The 19,144-nt window shown below is 52.9% G+C and overlaps 1 protein-coding gene across 4 annotated transcripts in view; it reads left to right on the top strand.

Moving 5' to 3' along the window:
* LOC133119440 (myosin-10) overlaps window positions 1-19,144 on the top strand; it is a 68,703-nt gene that overhangs the window by 12,709 nt on the left and 36,850 nt on the right. The gene's annotated exons all lie outside the window — the stretch shown is intronic.

Genomic DNA, 19,144 nt, shown 5'->3' with positions numbered 1-19,144 from the left:
TCTTATCGGTAGCTCTCTCAGCCAGCCTTTCCCCCCCCACTATTGAGGCCAAAGGAAATTTGACTCTGACCCCCTGGCCTGACTCTTGACCCTTGACCTTGTGGCACCGTTCAGTCCGGGTTCAGGGGCTCTTGGTGTTGAGCCATCACTGCTGGTGGTTTCATCTGGAAAAGTGCTCAAGTTGGGCTCTTCATTCACCAGAGGCTCGCTGCTAAATAAGTGGGTGAAAAATAACGGTTAAATGTAAGCGTTGGGCGAGCTGTAAACCCACCCCTGCAGTCTCGGACTGTGTAACGGTTGTACTGTGTCTTTAGGCATCATTGTAAATGTTTAACGAGTGAGGTTCAGTGATTCCGCACAGCCCTCTAATGGTCTGAGGTTGGTCGCACTTAACTGAAATTGGTTTTCATAACCTCATTATTGTTTACATCATTATTTAATCGGCGTTACTGAGGCGAGTCCGACAGCATTTATCAGCATAAGGAGGACCAGTGTTTAGGGAAGGGTGGAGTTTTAAGAGGCTAGCGGTAAGGCTTCAGCTATGTGCTAGCAATAATTCCTTTTGGTAGGACGTCTGGGGACCGTTTTCCTGACAACAGCACATAAATTGATGGAAACTGGGTCTAACAAATAAACTTGAGAAGGAATTGCACTTATTCCCGTGTTTGTCTTGGTCCGATTGGAGCGCTGAATGGATTTGATTTCCCATGGGAGGAATGCAGTGCTTGCGATGGAGAGGGGGGAGAGAGAGAGAGACAGAGAGAGAGATAGAGAGAGCGAGAGAGAGAGAGAGAGGGGGGAGAGAGAGAGATAGAGAGAGCGAGAGAGGGAGAGGGGGGAGAGAGAGATAGAGAGAGCGAGAGAGATAGAGATAGAGAGAGAGAGAGAGAGAGGTGGTGCTGGAGCAGTGTGGAAGGAGCCACACATATGCAGAGACTCTGGTGTAAACCCGTGTGCTGGGCGCTCTGTCTCTGTGGAAGGCTGGGGCTGCCTCTAGCAGAGAGCCTTCACTCCCCTCTGGAGCTGCAGCAGGCCTGTGTGAGGCAGCAGGGGGGAGCAGACTTTATCTTTGTCTTTATTTTAGGTGGGGGTGTTTGAGGTGAGGCTGTCAGTCTGAGGTCACGGGGCGCGGGGGCAAACCCCACGCTGGGCCGTCCGTAACCGGAGAGGAAGCCTCACGCAGAGACGCCCGTGTGTGTGTCAGCGAAGCGGCGGGAGTGGGGCCCGGCGCAGAGACAAGCGCCCGAGGAACCGCCGGGGGTTCATTTACAGGAAACCCACAATGACCTGCTCTTGGTGAATACTCCCCTCTCTGGGATGGCCGCCGCCCCTGGGCTCGGGTTTGGCCTCCGCCTGCAGGGGGCGCTGCACCATTTTCATGCGGCTCCTGAAGAGCGGTGCGATGGCTTAGACCTTCAGAGCCTGCAGTCACTCACACTCTGTATAGACCGGCTCTAAGTGTGTAATAGTACAGCTCATAATAGTGCAGTAGCGGGCCTGTGGGTAGCAAGGTCAGCTACTGCACTATTTTCTTTTCTTCAAGCGTCACAGGAATAACCACCGTCATTGGGTCATATAGATGAACTTTCGTTTTTTTTGTCTTCATTAATCAAACCTGATGCGTTATTAAACAACCTGTTCCCGTAGGAAGTAACACCCCTAGGTGGAAGGAAACTTTATCAATGGAGACCAGCTGGCCCCGTAAAAGGCGAGAAAGCATGAAATACTAAGGTGAAATATTAAGGTGGGCAGAGACGAACTCACGTGCGCTAGAGGACCTGAAACCGAACCCGCCGGACAGCAGGGGGCACGTCCCACTCCGCGTCCGCGCCAGAGCGGCGCTTTAGCCTGTTAGCCTGTCAGTGAGCCGCAGTGAGGATGAGGCTGTCTGAGGAAGGGCTACAGCAGTAGCAGTAGCAGTATTAGCAGTAGCAATAGCAGTAGCAGCAGCAGCAGCAGCAGTAGCAGTAGCAGTATTAGCAGCAGCTGTAGCAGTACCAGTAGCAGTATTAGCAGCAGCAGTAGCTGTAGCAGTAGCAGTATTAGCAGCAGCAGTAGCTGTAGCAGTAGCAGTAGCAGTATTAGCAGCAGTAGCAGCAGCAGCAGTAGCAGCAGCAGCTGTGGTAGTAGTAGTAGCAGCAGTAGCAATAACAGTAGCATCAGTGCTAAGCTCCCAGCCACTGCATAGGTAGTACAGGGAGTAATGAGCCACACACAGGCCGCGCGCTGGTGTTCCACCTTCGTCACACCGTCCGTATACACCGTATAGACAAATATGGCTGATTGCACAGTGAGCCACGTTCACTCTCCCCCTTTTCTCTCCCCCTTCTTTGTCTGCCTCATGCACTCTCTCCTCATTTTCATTCTCTGATTCAGATATCCTTTATTGACATGACCGCATAGATAGAGTATCCTCTCTCTTCCTTTCTCTCTCTCTCTCCCCCCTCTTCCTTTCTTGCTCAATTTCCCCCCTCGCTCTCCCTCTCTTTCTAGCCGTCTCCCCCCTTTATCTCACTCTCCCCCTCTCTCTCCCTCTCTAGCTCACTCTCTCCCCCCTTTCTCTCTCTCTCTCCCCCTCCCTCTCAGTGCTGCAGTGAGTGTGTGAGCAGTAGCGTTGGCACGCTGTGACGGGAATGAGCTCATCTCTGCGCTGAGATGTCCTTATTCATCCCGCCGCGGCGGCTCGCCGCTGCCAGCCCCGCATACTTCACGCGTGACACACGGCTAGCTCATACGAGGCCCGCGGCCCGTTTAAAGCGCCTCGTCAGCCGGGGCAGCGCCGGCGAACGCCTCGTGTCTGACGTGACTACTGCAGCGCGCGCTGCTGACCCCTTCAGAAGGACAGACACTTGTTTACTACCGTTCAGAGGGAGAGGTGTCGTAGCTTCCTCCTTCCTCGGAGCTGATTCATCTCTGATGTAACCTCCTCACTGATCCCTCTGTGAACCTTTAAAATCTGCTTTTATCACTTCTTTAGAAATGTTTTTTTTCCCTTTCATTGAAAAGAGATTACTTTATACCCCCCTGGTCTCAGCTCTCAGCTCTCAGTAAAGGAAGATGCTGGCACTGTGGTACTGTGTGTGTGAGTGCATGTGTCTGTGTCTGTGCGTGTGTGTGTGTGTGTGGGTGTGTAAAGGAGCTAGTTGGTGAAGCTGCAGTGGCTGAGGCAGCCCTGTGCAGTACAGAGGGAGAGGGCTGGAGGTGTGTGTGTGTGTGCGTGTGTGTGTGTGTGTGTGTGTGTAAAGGAGCCAGTTGGTGAAGCTGCAGTGGCTAAGCCAGCCCTGTGCAGTACAGAGGGAGAGGGCTGGAGGTGTGTGTGTGTGTGCGTGTGTGTGTGTGTGTGTCACGGGGATCTGGGGTCCCTCCAGCGTGAGGGTGACCCTCTCATTCCAGCACAATGAGGAGCTTGTGTGTGTGAGGGAGAGGGGGGACAGGTGCTGTACCGCCCCCCCCCCCCCCCCCCCGCTCTGCCCACACCCTCCCTCCTCATCGCCAGCTTCAAACATGGCCGCCGCTCAGCTGTCGGGACGCCTCCGGCGCGCACAGACACAGATCCGCTGCCGCGCCGCTTTGATCCGGCTGTCAGCCCGCCGTTGCCGGGGCGCCCCTCCGCTCCCAGCAGCCCCCTCTCACGGGTCACACGGCCGGCGGGATGAATGCCTTCTTGATGAACTCGAGCCGCTGATGGTGTTCGCTCCCTTTTGGCTGGCCTGGCAGGAAGTGGTGGTACGGCGGTAACCGGGGCATGAAATTAACTTTCTTCACCCACTGGCCGCAGTGGCTTGTGGATTCTAAAAAACTTTTTTTCAACATTTTACCAGCCACATTATCTGTTATAATGCAACACAATCCGGTTGGTTGCCGGCCAAAGAGGCTGCGAGAGTAGAAAATCTCAACAGCCCCAATTACAATTTTTACCAGTATTTGGCTGGTCGCGGGTGTTAACTTTTAAGCCGTGTAACGTTTCATCTGCGAATCTGTTGTGTACACTGCCTGTACCTTGAAGCTGTCATTGCAGGGCGGGTGTCCAGATTTCCACAGTGGTTGGTAGATGCAGAAATAATGATGTGGTCTCATTTATTATACATGTGAACTCAATGAGGCGGGCCTTCATGCACTGTGGTGCATACATCCTCGATTTGAAGCATCATTAATCGCAGTATATAAGCAAAGCCATTGGACGCAAAACGAGTCATTCCCAAGTTTAAGCTATGGGGAGCTCTGGAATGGAGGTAAATGGCCCATCTGCTACAGAGCAAATGGCCGCCTGGCCTTCATAGAGGCCGCTCCTGTAATGGAGTCCAGGTGAGAGCCGTAGCTGGGCAGGGATCTGTGTGGTTTATGGGCTTGAGTAGAGGCCTTTTACTCTGCAATGGAGCTGTGTCTAATGCAGAATGTGAGTGGTCAGTACAGGCCTACCAACCGAGCTAAAGTGACCATGGAGTCCAGTGTACATCAGTGTATGTGTATTTATTCCCCCACAAAACGTTCTCACAATGTTTTTGCCAGGTAGAGGCAACACTATAACATTTAACTTGATGTAGCACCCCTGTTGAAAAAGACAGCTCAAGCTAGGTTTTGAAACAGCTGCTAGCTGGTTGACCAGTTCATACCAGCTGGAGCTATGTCTTGAAGCAGGCAGTAGCTGGTCAACCAAGACGAGCTACCAGCTAGTGCTGGTTGACCAGCTTATACCCAGCTGGACCAGTTTTATGACCAGCTTGACCTGAAGTTGGCTTAGCTGGATTTTACACCTGGGATGATACTCTATATGGAAACAAAGCAATGGAGAGAGATGGTGGAACGTGCGTCACAGTGCAGCTGAGTCACCAGTTAGAGACCGCGGTGAGCACAACATTCACATAGCCGTCGACACGGTCATGAAACCCCCCAGTCCCATCTGCGGACACGGTGACAGAACAGGCTTTTTAAAAAGGGCCGGTGAGCCGAGGTAGGCTGATGACATCACCCCCGACTCGGGCCTAATCTCTTTATCCGGGACTGTGACGCCCCGGTCGGCTAACTGCAGCAGGACGTGCCCAGATATGCCCCGCAGGGAAACGGTCTGGCACCTGGTGCGGGAGGGGGGGTGTATCTGGAATGGTCCTCTCGCACACACACACACACACACACACACACGCACAGACGTGCTAGTATGCACACACATACTGTATACACACACATACACACACACACACTCGTGCTTTCACACACGGAAACACACACAGACACGCACACACTGATATGCACACACATACATCCTCACACACAGAGGCACGCTCACATGTTCACACACGCACACGCACACACACACGGTCACATGTTCACACACACACACACACACACACACACACACATGGTCACATGTTCACACACACACACACACACACACACATGGTCACATGTTCACACATACACACACACACACACACGGTCACATGTTCACACACACACACGCACAAACACAGCCTGAGCCACAGTGGTACTGGGTACCTGCCCAGCAGACTGCCTCGGCCTCTGTTTCACACAGTGAGTTTACCTGAGGCAGCGGGGAGGGCCTGTGCTATTTCAGGCGCCGGGCTGATGACCTGCTGAGCGCAGGGCTCATTTACCTGCGTGTCCCTTCCTTCGCTGTAACCCTTCTCCGGGCTTTGAAAGTCGTCCCACTCCTGCTGAAGGGCTGCGCTCTCTTGCCTCTGGAGGAGGAAGCGCCCCGGGCGCATGGCGGGGGTGTTGTGCCCGGTGGGGCGGGTGGGGGCGTCATTGCTGCGGAGAACAGGAAGCTTTTCAGAGGTTTGGGGACGGGGGGGGACAGGGGGGGATGGGGGGGGGCGAGGTGTGAACCACGGGGCAGCGTCTTTCAACAACGCGCACATCTGCCATCGATTATGTCCCCCGGCTGCTTGCGTCATTCCCCTCATTGGCTGCTGAGCCCGTCCAATGAGGTGGAAGAGGCTAATTTTATCAATTGCGTAAGGTATAGGGGCGCAGTGCTAATGACGCTTTAAGTGAAAGCATGTGCTTCCTTGAGCCTCGTCAGCTCGGCGACTCCAGCAAAGTCCCCTGTGCCCAGAGCTTCGCCAGAAGGGGCGTGTAGCGCTTCTCAAAGGCCAAAACTCAACCGGGAAAGCGATTCTGGCCGGAGGCGAGACTCCAGGCAACAGAGGCTCTAAATTCAGGACAGGGTCTGCAGGACTCGTACAGTACCGACGTGCGCTCGACTGTAGCCCCAACTGCAGAAAGGCCCCACTGGATCCGCTCACCGAACAGAGGGCGGTGTGGAACACTCCACCTACAGGCAGGGAATGAGAGCGTGTTTCTGTTGGCCTGAAAGGCCTCCTTTGACTCATCAGTTCCACAGAGAACGCAGGTCTTTAGTTTGTGTGGGCAGGGACCTCACACAGATCTGTTGCATTTCACGCAAGTTGCGAGTTGCAAACCTCATAATTTCTATAGCCCAACTACAATGCCCACAATTATTAATTCCCACCTACTGGGTATAGTCTTTATCATCTTCAACAAACAATTGCAATTAATTATTCTTGTTTCATTTTGTGCTAAAATGCATTGGTCATTCAGTTGCTGAATAGCATGTTGAGGAGAGTGACACATTCACACTTGGGTACCAGTACCTGCTGCCTATTAGCTGGCGGGCAGATGAAGTTATTTTGAGCCAAAATATTTCGGGAACGTCTTGGAAGGAGGAGAGTATTGCATTTATCGCATTATAAAATTGAATAATTTGATTTTAATGGTCAAATGCCTGTTGCGTCAGCTCTGGCCTTTCTACTGTTAAATGGCACAGACTCAATTACAGATGCAGCGTGCAGAGAGCAAGTTAGACCAGCTGCTACTGGTGCCTGTTAGGACCACAGGATCTGAGTGTCTCACGAGGTGAACCGTCTGTTAGAATTAGGAAACGGCAGTGAAAACGAGAGAATGTATTGACAGATTAAGCCGGAGTCACCCGTAAGCCTGCTCATGCGTGTGCACTTTGAGTGCGTGTGTGCGCCTGTGAGCTGTTCAGCATATGTGTGTACAGTAATCTCACTGCTGCCCACCTGGAGTCAATAAAGGCTGTAATGAACAATGGTTGGTTTCATAGCTGGAAACTGCACTCTGAAGCCAGGTCCAAGGCTTTGCTTTTAACTTCATCTAACATGAAAGTGCCGCAATCCAAGAGGTATCCAGTAGGCTGATGTAAATGTATCTAAAGAATTGTGTTACATGCAAGTGGGCTGTAAGGGTTTCCATCAGGTTTAACTCAAGGCATGTCAACATGATTTCTCCACCACTTTGCTAAAATGACGCACATGGATATGTTCAGAGAGCAGTGTGCCGGGGGAGGTTTTGGAAAGGGGCTGATGGGAGATGGAGTCTGGAGCACGTCGAGCGTGCTGTAAATCTCAAGCTGTGGACTTTGTCTCCCACTGTGCTCTCTGTGGAAAGTTTTGTGTTGCTATGTCTTTTGAATATCTTTTGGAAAACACTCAAAAAGGTTTTCTGTGCAGCTGAAAGGGTCAGTGTCGATGGAGCGAGGCAATGGTGAGATGCGACTGCTGTCCTCTGTGTTGCTCACAGCAGCCATTTTGGCTCAGGTGTTGGGGTTCAGGTCTGAGCTCTGCTGCAGGCTCCACGGTGTAGAATGTCTTCAGGGTTGAGGGTGCTCAAAAAAGTTTTTTTGTGCAGCTCAGTGGAGGTGGCTCAGTGGAGATGGAGCCAGGCAACGGTGAGATGCTCACAGCGGCCATTTTGGCTCAGGTGTTGGGGTTCAGATCTGCACCCTGCATCAGGTTCCATGGGTGTCTGTGCTGCAGCAGACATCAGGATTGAGGGTGTTCAGGCTCGGGCTGTGGGGTTTCGGGCGTACACTGAGGCGGTGTCGGCTGCAGGGTGTATGCAGTGTGTGTATCGCAGTGGAGTGTTTGCAGCACTGGTTGCTGGGCGTGGGTTGAAGGAACCCTGCCCGCAGGACGAGAGGACAGCACCGGCCTGTTTCCTCCTCGACGTCCCGCACTTCCGTGCCTCTGCAGATTTAACGCCCCTTCCCGCCGGAGACACGGGATCGTGGATTGTTGGACGCCCCGCTTGCAGGGTGGCGTTCGGCTGCACGGGACAGGTGAACGTCACCTTCCTGTCTCTCTACCCTATCTGCACGTCGCTGACGGTGACGGAGACAGCACGCGGCGTGACTCTCACCCACCCCGCCGGCCCCGCCTGCTGGACACCGGTGATTACGGCCTGTGTGCAGCCCCGCCCGTGACTGACCACTCTCTATTCACTCGGACCGCACAGGAATGTCCCCTTTGATGTGAGTGAGGTCAGCGTCACACCCACATAAAAACCGAACACAACAGAAAAGCATTCTGCCTGGTGTGGTCAGACGGACAGGCAGCTGGTCCTGTTTTCTCAGGCGCGGACACTAGGCGACCACTCATCTGTGAGATGGTTAATGCGCAGGGCTTATTGTCACATTGTTTTCCCTTCTTGTTTCCTGTAATCATACAGTACGCACTGTAGAGCAACGCACTACGTACTACGCACTCCAGTGATCTCTCTGTAGTGCCTGTGATTCCTACAGGCCTGAGTCTGCCTGCAATTTGCCACCCAGCTCCACCGCTGACTGCATTATAGTTTGCCTACTGCAAATGAAACACAGCTTTTACGATGGGCACATTCACGCACACACACACATACACACATACTCACACAGACACTCACACAAACCCCCACATACACACACACTCACACACACTCTCATACACACACACACACTCACACACACTCACATACACACACACACTCACACACACACACATACACTCACACACACTCACACATAGACACACACACACATACACACACACTCTCACACACACATACACTCACACACACGCACTCTCACACGCACACACACTCTCACACACACACACTCACACACAATCTCATACACACACACACACACCCACACTCACACACACGCACCCACACACACACACACACACACACACACACTCACTCACACATAGACACACACACACACACACACACACACACACACACAGAGTGTAGTTGCTGGGGTCAGGTGTATGGAGCTGTGGTGAATAATGTCCAGGCTTCCTGTGCGTCTCCCTAAATGCCACATTCCTGGATATCTCTTTCCCCCTTTCTTGTATGACTCTCCCTGCAGAGCCATGTGCAGCTCAGTGAAACTGCACAGCCGTTTCTCCCTATCTAATCCCCCTCCAGTGGGTGGACCCGGCCCCCGGGCCTGCGTCTCGTATGTGGGTTCCCCGCCTGTCCGGTCCTGACGGCTTAATCGGTGGAGCAGGAGGAGGAACCGTGCCTCCTCTCTCCGGCCCCCGCGCACAGACTCTCCGCTCTGTATGCGCTGTCCTGATTGTTATGAGCGCAGGTGACAGCTAACAGGCTCCAGGCGCAGGAAGCGGGGCTGTTTCCTGTCAGGGGGAGTAGCGAAACGCAGCGAGCGCACCCAGGAGACCGTCCCCGTCTGTGAGAGAGGACAGACAGCCTTGCGCTTTTATTATGACTGTTGGAAGTGTGGCTGGAGTCCAGCGGTGAGTGTGGCCTGCCTCTCAGAGCTGGACTCATAGACCCGCTCCAGACTTAATGGGCTAATGAGTTACGCTGATGGGCCCTTCCTGCCGCTGACAAACGCAGCTTTGACCGCGGACAGCGTTCACCGCGAGCCAGCGGAGCAGAGGGGGTTTAGTTCAGGGCACATTGAAATTTGGTTGCCATGGAGCCTGAATTTCGAGACTTTTTGCGCGCGCTCAATTTGTTGGTTTTTGTCGGTCGGAGAAAGGGGCGGAGGGAGAACCGACAAATTCATGTCCACCTCCAACGTTTCGCAGAATAATTCGCAGGAGCGTTTAATTGTTCTCCCAGATGTCCGAACTTTGCCAGTGTCGGCTTACGGTTCTGCGTCTGTTTGTTTTTTGTTTTTTTTAGGCTGAGGTCAGGCTCTCTCGCTCCTCTCTTGCCGTCCTCTTGTTGAGCAGCGTGAGCTTCAGCTGTTTGATGTGGTAGTGAGAGTGGGCCTCTGAATGCAGGCCCTGTGGGTCCTGGCCCCGGGGGGGCCCTGCGTGATGCGTACAAGCGCACAGATGGACTCGGGCCGGTTAACCAGGGGGGCAGGGGCTGGCAGGGGTAGGAGTGTGTGGAATGTGTGGAATGAAGCGACCACAATAATCCGTCTGGTGGGGGTGTGGGGAGGTGGGGGTGGCGGTGTGGGAGGTGAGGGGGGGGGGGGGGGTACAGGGGGGTAAATAATTAGCGGTGGAGAAATCCCCGGGCAGCGGGGAGAGGGACCCCAGCTCTCAGTTGGGGGAGATGTGCAGGGGGAGGGCCAGCGCTGCTACAGGCGTTTACTCTGTGTTATTCACAGTGTACGCACAGCACCACACGCTGCTCCTGCTCTGTCACCGTGTCGCGTGAAGCAGGCTACACGCCCTGAGCAGCTGCCATTCTCACACTGACTGACAGCATGGTGCTAGCAGCGCTAGGCTAGCCCCTCATCCCAAACTCCGACAGGGTCTCTCGGCTTGAGTAAAAATGACCGTGGTGCATTTTTTCGGTGTTCTTATTTTACATCTGCGCCGCAAAATCAAGCAGTTGCTCCCTCCCCGGAGGAGAGCTGTTTGAAAATGGCTGGTTATCAGAGCCTGCCCTGGAGAATGAGGAGAGACCGCTAGCCCGGAGCTGGTGGAAGCTCGCTCTCCCCACACGGTTAGAACGCAAATATCCCCACGCTCTCTGGAGAGCTGCAGCTAGCGGCCGCAGAGTTGGCTGAAGAAGGAAACTAAGATGACTGGGTGGTTTTTGTGAGCCTTGAGACGCCCATTCTGCCAATATGGCCCTTAGAACAAAAATGGCCACTGCATGAGAGTTTAGCTGAGGTTTTTTCTGCCGTGGTGTCTTATGAAGTAGGTGGTCAGGGGGCCCTGCATTACTTGAATTACTGGGTGGGGGATTTTGAATGCTCATCTTGGCATGAATGTCAAGCGTTGATCTGGGAATAACATGGATCATGAGCTGTTATTCAGCACTTGCTAAACCTAATTACCACCAATATCATACCTCAATATTAATTACCATCAGGGATGAGTATTAAACAGGCAAGCTAACTAGCCATACATTCAGAATTGGAATTGATAATGATAACCCTTAAAAAGCTGACTTGACACCTCGTATGTCACGTTATTTATAGACTGCATGGTAAAAACTCTTCCTGTCTGCAGCCCTGATGGAAAGCCCTGGTTATCCAGGAAACTGACTGGTGTTGTAGTTCAGAGGGAGAGCCCCAGACAAATGGATGGTCAAATGGATGGTTTAATCACACATTTTTAAGGGTGTGACCAACGGGCAGCTAGTGAGTCAGCAGGGCTAATCAGCAAAGGGCTGACTTAGGGGCTTAGCCTGTTTCCGGGGGAGTGCCCCCTCTTCAGAAAGCAGACTGATAGCCAAGCCCAGTGTTGGTTTTGTTTGCCCTTGCCCCTAATACTGTACGAGGAAACTTCATTTATTTACTGTTCATTTGGATTACACACACCACCAACTTATAAATAATAATCTTTGCATTGTATTTCACAGGTTTTCCATCCTGGCCAATTTTTAGAGAGATAGTTTTTCCTCCTCGTAGCTGTGTCCGTTCCTTGTGGAGTGCGAGGCCTGGGGAGTGTGCTTCTCTGAAGCCTTCTCCACGGTTCCCCACTTCAAAGCGTCTTTGTTGAGGGCAGAAGAAGGGAACATGAGGGCTGAGTTTAGGACTTTGAAGCGGGCGTTTGCACTCCATCGCTTCCTCTTAACGCAGCCTTTAGCTGTCCATAACGCAGAGCCTTCCGGCCTCTCACAATGAGCGCACTGTTGGGCACATTCTCCCACTCTCTCCTCCTCAGACCTCACCCCCCTGCTCCTCTCCTCCTCCCAGTGTTTAAGCCCCCTGCTCCTCTCCAACTCCCAGTGTTTAAGCCCCCTGCTCCTCTCTCCAACTCCCAATGTTTAAGCCCCCTGCTCCTCTCCTCCTCCCAGTGTTTAAGCCCCCTGCTCCTCTCTCCTCCTCCCAGTGTTTAAGCCCCGTGCTCCTCTCCTCCTCCCAGTGTTTAAGCCCCCTGCTCCTCTCCTCCTCCCAGTGTTTAAGCCCCTGCTCCCCTCTCCAACTCCCAGTGTTTAAGCCCCCTGCTCCTCACCTCCTCCCAGTGTTTAAGCCCCCTGCTCCTCTCCTACTCCCAGTGTTTAAGCCCCCTGCTCCTCTCTCCTCCTCCCAGTGTTTAAGCCCCTGCTCCCCTCTCCAACTCCCAGTGTTTAATCCCCATACTGCTCTCCCCTCTTTCCACATATTCTCAGTGTTTAAGCCCTCTGCTGCTCTCTCCTCTCTCCTCTCTCCATCTATTCCCAGTGTTTATTCCTGCTTTGTTCTGTTTGTTTTGGAGGATTGGGAATATTTCTCCCGCGTGGCGGCTAATCCTCCTCAAAGCCGTATGTGATGTTTTTCCCCTTATTAGGGGCTTCAGTCTGTTTTCACTTTGTGAAGAAGGACCGCTCGCGGGTGAAATTTACAGGAAAGAAGGGGCTTCCAGAAAAAGCACTCTAGGAATCCTTCCCGGGGTGGAATGAGCAGGGCGGGACGGGGCCAGACACCGCAGGACCTCTGAGCTCAGCCTCTCGTCACCTTCCTGCCCCTCTCTGACATCTGACACGATAGGTCTCCTGAGCGAACCTCGCCATTTTAGCCCTGAGAAAGGGCTCAACACCAGCCTTTAACACCGAGACTCAACACCCGCCTTTAACGCCGAGGCACAGGGCACCGTGATAAGACTCAGCACCAGCCTGTAACACCGAAGCACACAGCCCTGTAAAAAGACTCAACTTTAACACTGATACTCAACGCCGGCCTTGAACACCAAGGCACACAGCCCTGTGATAACTCAACTCCAGCATTTAACGCCGTGACTAAACTCCAGCCTTTAACACTGATTCTCAACTACAGCCTTTAACACAGATACTCAACACCAGCCTTGAACACAGATACTCAACTCCAGCCTTGAACACAGATACTCAACTCCAGCCTTTAACACTGATATTCAACTCCAGCCTTTAACACCGTGGCACACGGTCCCTCACCCATAAGGAATGCAGCAGGGCCCCAGGCCGGCCTCCGGGCTGGCTGCTCAGCACAGAGTCATGTGAAGACACAAAGAGCCGCCATTGTTTCGCCTGCCGTAAAAATGTACCAGTAAATCAGTGGCACAGGAACGACCGGGCCCGGTCTATTTCTGAAAGTGCCCCCCGGCGAACCTTCCTGAGTAATTGGGCGGTTTACGAGCCGGAAAAGGCGGTTGAGGAGTTGGACTCGGGAGTGATAAATGGAGGGCAGGAGTCTCCACTTTACTTGATTATCTCTTTCCCTGTCCACACCCCGGCTCCAGGAGCAGAAGGGGGGGGGCACTCGTGACCTGGCCCGACCGAGTGAATGGTCTCCCCTCCTCTCCTCAGTGTGGCTGGGCCAGGAATGCAGGGGGGTAGGGGGGGGGGTTAGAAGGAGAGCAAGAGGGGAAAAGCAGAAAGAGGGAGAGGGAGAGAGAGAGAGAAAGCGGGGAGAAGAGCAGTGTTTGTTTGTGCATCGTCATTCTGCGGAGGAAGTGAGGTCATGACGTGGAGTACGGGAGCTGCAGCCCTGAGGAAGCCTGGCCCTTCTGCTGTCCCTGATCCCTGATGGAGGATCCATCTGCTGCTCCGCACAGGAACACAGTCAGCATTCCTGCGCTCCCCGAAAACCTGCCAGCGCCTCTGTGTGCTGCAGGGGAGGGGCCACTGGCCGCACCGGGGGGCTGAAGTCACTTCGGCCGGACCGCATTAGCATGCGCTCTGCAGGGGGGCCCCTCACGGGTGACTGAGCACCCTCGCTAGCCTCCTCTCATTCACGTACACCCAGAGAGTCGTCCCGCCTGAATCCCAATGGGACCAACCCCCTCTCGCCCTCTTCCAGTGAAGACAAAACCCCTCGCTTTCGGGGTGTGAATACGCTATTGAGGGGAGGGCGTCCTGCAGTCTTGGTTTCAGCCCCCCCACCACCCCCCCTCCATGCGGTCCCTGCTCACTGCTCTGATGACATCAGAGGGGATGCCCTGAGGGGTCATGGGAAATGTAGTCATGCAGGGGAGGGGTGGTGGGCGGATGGGGTCATGCCTGCTGCAGCCACCTGGACACAGGGCCTGACCGAAACTAAGGCCTTTCCTCTCGAATGCGTCAAGTAAAGGGAGAAAGCGTACAGAGGAGCTTCAGCTGCACTGTTTGTGCCGTTAAGAGTGCTGACGGGAACAGGAGGCCGGTGAGAACGCGCTGTGCTGCGTTAAAGTGTGGGCGTGTCTGGCCTGGAGAAACAGGCACATCTCGGGGTGGAAAATGGCGGGAAGCAGACGCGGTGTCAGTGTTGAACATTAAGCAGAGCGTTGGCATGGAACCAGTGGAAAATCACTCATTTCAGCTCTGCTCCCTTCTCAAATGTTATGGGGCAGAACTCCATCAGAAAGGATCAGGTTTCTTTGACCCCCTTTTTTTGAGTTAGTAAAAAGCATTTTAGGCCTATTGTTTGTTTAATATTAAAGCATGATGAAGGCCAATGTTTTGGGCACAATATTTCCATAGGGGCTCCCCCCTCCCCTAAAAAAGCCATAGACTCGTGGGACTGGTCCAGCTGCACAAGACTGCTGAGCTCAGTGGCGAATCGTGGACACGTCAGTAGCTGTCCGCCGTGGCGTTTCTTACAGGCCGGATCCTGGGTCACACTCGGACCTCACAGTATCATGTGTGATGCTCCGATGAAGGCTCGCTAGCCAAGGCCACCATAAATGGTGTTCATGAGGTGATGAGGTGACGTCAGTATGGTGTGTCGCCATCTCCACAGCTTCCTACTTGAGATTTTTACATTGATTCGTTTTTTCATGCAGAGCACCCACCTAGCATGCTTTACAAGGTGGTATCCGTATTGTTGCCATTGACTTACATTAAAAGCGGTGGCTGAAACACTTGGAGCACTTGGAGCTTACCTGACTGGCACTATTGAGAAACGTCTCTCAACACGACCAGGAGGTGAGCTTCTCAAACAAAGCCCGGTTTTGGCTTCTTGAGCCAGACCCGACTGGGCCCGAGCCTGGGCTTCCTGTGCTCCTCAGAACCGGGCCGGGGTGTGGTGTGTTTGGATCGGAGTGAGCCCAGGTGAAATTCTACAGCGCGCTCCTGCTGACTCCGCAGATCCGCCGCTTCATCGTCCGCCAACGACGGCCCAATAACACCGTTCCCTTCGCCCTCCAGAGCCCAGCTGCTATATTCTAACACAGCACGTTACATCCTTCCCTCCGCACTGCCTATGCGGCGTCCGGGCTGATACGAACCACATGTTAATGGTGTGCTATTGTTGTTAGCGGTCAGGGTGAAATTCTGCGGGGGTGCTGTAGAGATGAGGAGGAGATAATGCGAGGTTGTGGGACGCAGCTCACCGCTGGAGGTGCCTGTTTGCCCAGCTGCTGTGTGGGCAATGCGCAAAGCTCTACCTTTGTCATTAAACACAGTAACCCGATCCCTGCACCATCTACTGCTGTTAGTTTAATCCCATAATTCTCTGTGCGATTCTGCCACAAAGCAGCATGTTTCATGTGCACTACATCTTTAATGCCTTTCGCTTCTACAGCTGATTGGTCCATTTTGTTTCTTCAGCTGATTGGTCCATTTCGCTTCTTCAGCTGATTTGTCCATTGCTCTTCTTCAGCTGATTGGTCCATTTTGCTTCTTCAGCTTATTGGTCCATTTCGCTTCTTCAGCTGATTTGTCCATTGCTCTTCTTCAGCTGATTGGTCCATTTCACTTCTTCAGCTGATTGTTCCAATTCTCTTCTTCAGCTGATTGGTCCATTTTGCTTCTTCAGCTGATTGGTCCATTGCTCTTCTTCAGCTGATTGGTCCATTTTGCTTCTTCAGCTTATTGGTCCATTTCGCTTCTTCAGCTGATTTGTCCATTGCTCTTCTTCAGCTGATTGGTCCATTTCACTTCTTCAGCTGATTGTTCCAATTCTCTTCTTCAGCTGATTGGTCCATTTTGCTTCTTCAGCTGATTGGTCCATTTTGCTTCTTCAGCTGATTGGTCCATTTCTCTTCTTCAACTGATTGGCCCATTTTGCTTCTTCACCTGATTGGTCCATTTTGCTTCTTCACCTGATTGGCCCATTTTGCTTCTTCAGCTGATTGGTCCGTTTTGCTTCTTCAAATGATTAGTCCATTTCGCTTCTTCAGCTGATTGGTCCATTGTGGGTCATGTGCTCGTTGTGGGTCACGTCAGATCTCAGGCCAGGTTCAGATTTGTGGATGCCTTATTACTGGTGTTAGTTTCAAGGTGCTACCTTCAAGCACCCTGATAATGTGAGGAGTGGATGTTGATCGTGGGGTTGTGGAGAAGCCAAGGGCACTGTGGGGTCCAGGCTCACAGAGACGCTGCTGGAGGTTAATAAAGGACCAGACTCACAGAGACTCTGCTGGAGTTTAATAAGGGACCAGACTCACAGAGACACTGCTGGAGTTTAATAAGGGACCAGACTCACAGAGACTCTGCTGGAGTTTAATAAGGGACCAGACTCACAGAGACTCTGCTGGAGGTTAATAAGAGACCAGACTCACAGAGACACTGCTGGAGTTTAATAAGGGACCAGACTCATAGAGACTCTGCTGGAGTTTAATAAGGGACCAGACTCACAGAGACTCTGCTGGAGGTTATCTTATCTGTGGCACTCCAGCTCTCTCTGGCATGCGGAGGCCAGAGAGGGGCCCTTCCTGGAGCCGCCTGTCGATACCGGGGACAGGGCGAGGCCAGCGTGTCCCATGAGCCCTCCAGCTCACCCTGGCTGCCGTGACTGACCGCTGGGCCCCTCCCTGGAGGCCGCCATACCCTCCACGCAGTGCAGGCATGCCGTGCCAGAGTGCGAGAGGCTGTTCCACACGGCCCTGTAGGGCCACACTCAGCACATACTACCAGATCTGGGTCAAAGACGTAACCGCTTTGGGTTCAAATACTTTTCTACGCTTTGCTGAGCTTGTCTGGTGTATTTGAACCTATGAAATACTCTCAAAAAGTGTACAGCCCGTCTTCTGGTCCTCTTGGTTGGCTCTATTCCACCAGGCAAGATCAGTTGAGCAGAGACAAGTATTTGAATCCAAAACAATGACGTATTTGGCCCAGGTCTGTATAGTAGGGAGAATGGTGAAGCTGTCTGTCTGAAGCAACGCGGTCAGCTCGCCGTGTGGGGCCTCTGCCTCTCCGTGCCGCACGGTGACACTAGCAAAGCCGCAGCGTGTATTGAACCGGACGTCCTGCAGGAGGAGCGAGCCCGTTTTAAGTGGAAGATTGAATTTGTCGATTTCCTCGGATTATAGCCGGGCCCTAATCGTCCCCAGCTGTGCTGCTGAATTCAGGGTGGCCGGCGTACCGCAGACACTGGGGCAGCAAGGCCCTGGCTCTGCCATAGGGCCCGGGTCTGAATCCCGAAAGCCCGGGTACCTCCTCGCTCTCGTCCTCTTCCTGGCACAGCTAGTCTGAATATGAGCCATAATGGCGGCTGTTGAAGAGTCTGAATATGAGCCGTAATGGCGGCTGTTGAAGAGTCTGAATATGAGCCATGATGGCGGCTGTTGGAGCTCATTTAAATGCAAGTCAGACAGAGGGTATTTTTATGGCTGGGAAGAGACCCTTTCCAGAGCCGGTGATCCTGACAGGAATTCCGCAGAGTGGAATATTTGAGCATTCCACTCTGGAGCATATCTGTCGTTTTTTATTTGTTTTCTCTCTCCCTCTCTCTCTCTGCTATAGTGCAGACGCTGTCAGCGGGATCTGTTCAGAATCAGCGGCACGGAGCCGCATTAGTGATATTTTCCTGCCAATGGTCGAATGGTCTGAGTGATGCTATGTGCAGGGAGGTGCTCCTGCCTCTGTGTGGGTAAAGGGGAGTCTGTATCAGGGAGGATATGACAGCAATTACTAGGATGGGAGACTCTCGCTTGCTCAACCTTATGTATGCTGACAGTGGTCTCCTTACATTTTTTCCCTCCATCTACCTTCTCTTACTGTCTCATGCCCTTCCCCTCTCCCTCTCTCTCTCTACCTCTCTCTCTGAAAAACAGACATAAAGGAATGACGTCATTTGAAATGTACTGGCTGCCTGGGTGATTGGCAGAGGGGGGGGCGGGGGGTGTAGTGGGGAATATGGGCAGATGTAACCGGATCTGACTGGACTGTCACTTCATTTTGCCCATTAACTGTGCGCTCAGTCAGCCATTACAACAGGTGCCCAGTCCACTCAGGCCATAACTGAACCTTTGCAGAAATGTTATTACATTAGTTTACAACATTGTAAGACACCTGTGACAATATTAGGTGCACTGTAATTGAATGATTTATGTATCGGATTACAGTGTTACTAACCTAGCTAATTTGGCAGTGTCGTTTGACAAAGGCAGTACAACCAACAAAGTATAAAAACATTAAATAAGAAAAAGATAGGTAGGTGTAGGAAATCTGCAACAGTGACAGTGTACATTTGGCATGGTTAAAAAGTGTGGGGCATTTCATAATGATCTGATTTACTGTAAATGTAGATTGACCGCATATAGAACAGATGTTTCAGTTCAGTAACGGAGGAAAGGAGTTAGCCCTCGACTTGATAATCTAGTTGTCGAGTTCCTCCCGCTCTGGTAAGGGCGTGCGTGGGAACTGGCTGTAACCGGTTGAGTGGAGCGGTGGTGATAATCAGGACCCCAGATGGGAGGAGGACACTGAACAGACCAGGCGGCCCGTAGCCGAGGCGCCGAGGTCTCTTCCCTCTGCGGGGCTTCCCTCTGTCCCGCCTCAGTCACACATAAACAGGCCTTATCAGCGCGGCGCAGAGGGTCCGCCCTGGCCTCCCTGCTCGGCCTCCCTCTCCCTGTCTCTCCGAACACCTGGCGCCCCTTTGAAGGGGGAGAACACAGGGAGCCGGGAGCAGCCGGGCGGCACACGCCGCACGCAGCGGTTATCTGCAGTGCGCTCCCGCGCCACGCACACACATTCATCATCTCTGATGACCGGCTCTGTGGAGCGCGGG

The sequence above is a fragment of the Conger conger genome, chromosome 2 (assembly GCF_963514075.1).
Source record: "Conger conger chromosome 2, fConCon1.1, whole genome shotgun sequence".
NCBI classification, from domain to species: domain Eukaryota; kingdom Metazoa; phylum Chordata; class Actinopteri; order Anguilliformes; family Congridae; genus Conger; species Conger conger.
The sequence above is the reverse complement of the archived record's forward strand: the minus strand, read 5'-3'. Positions and strand labels throughout refer to the sequence as shown.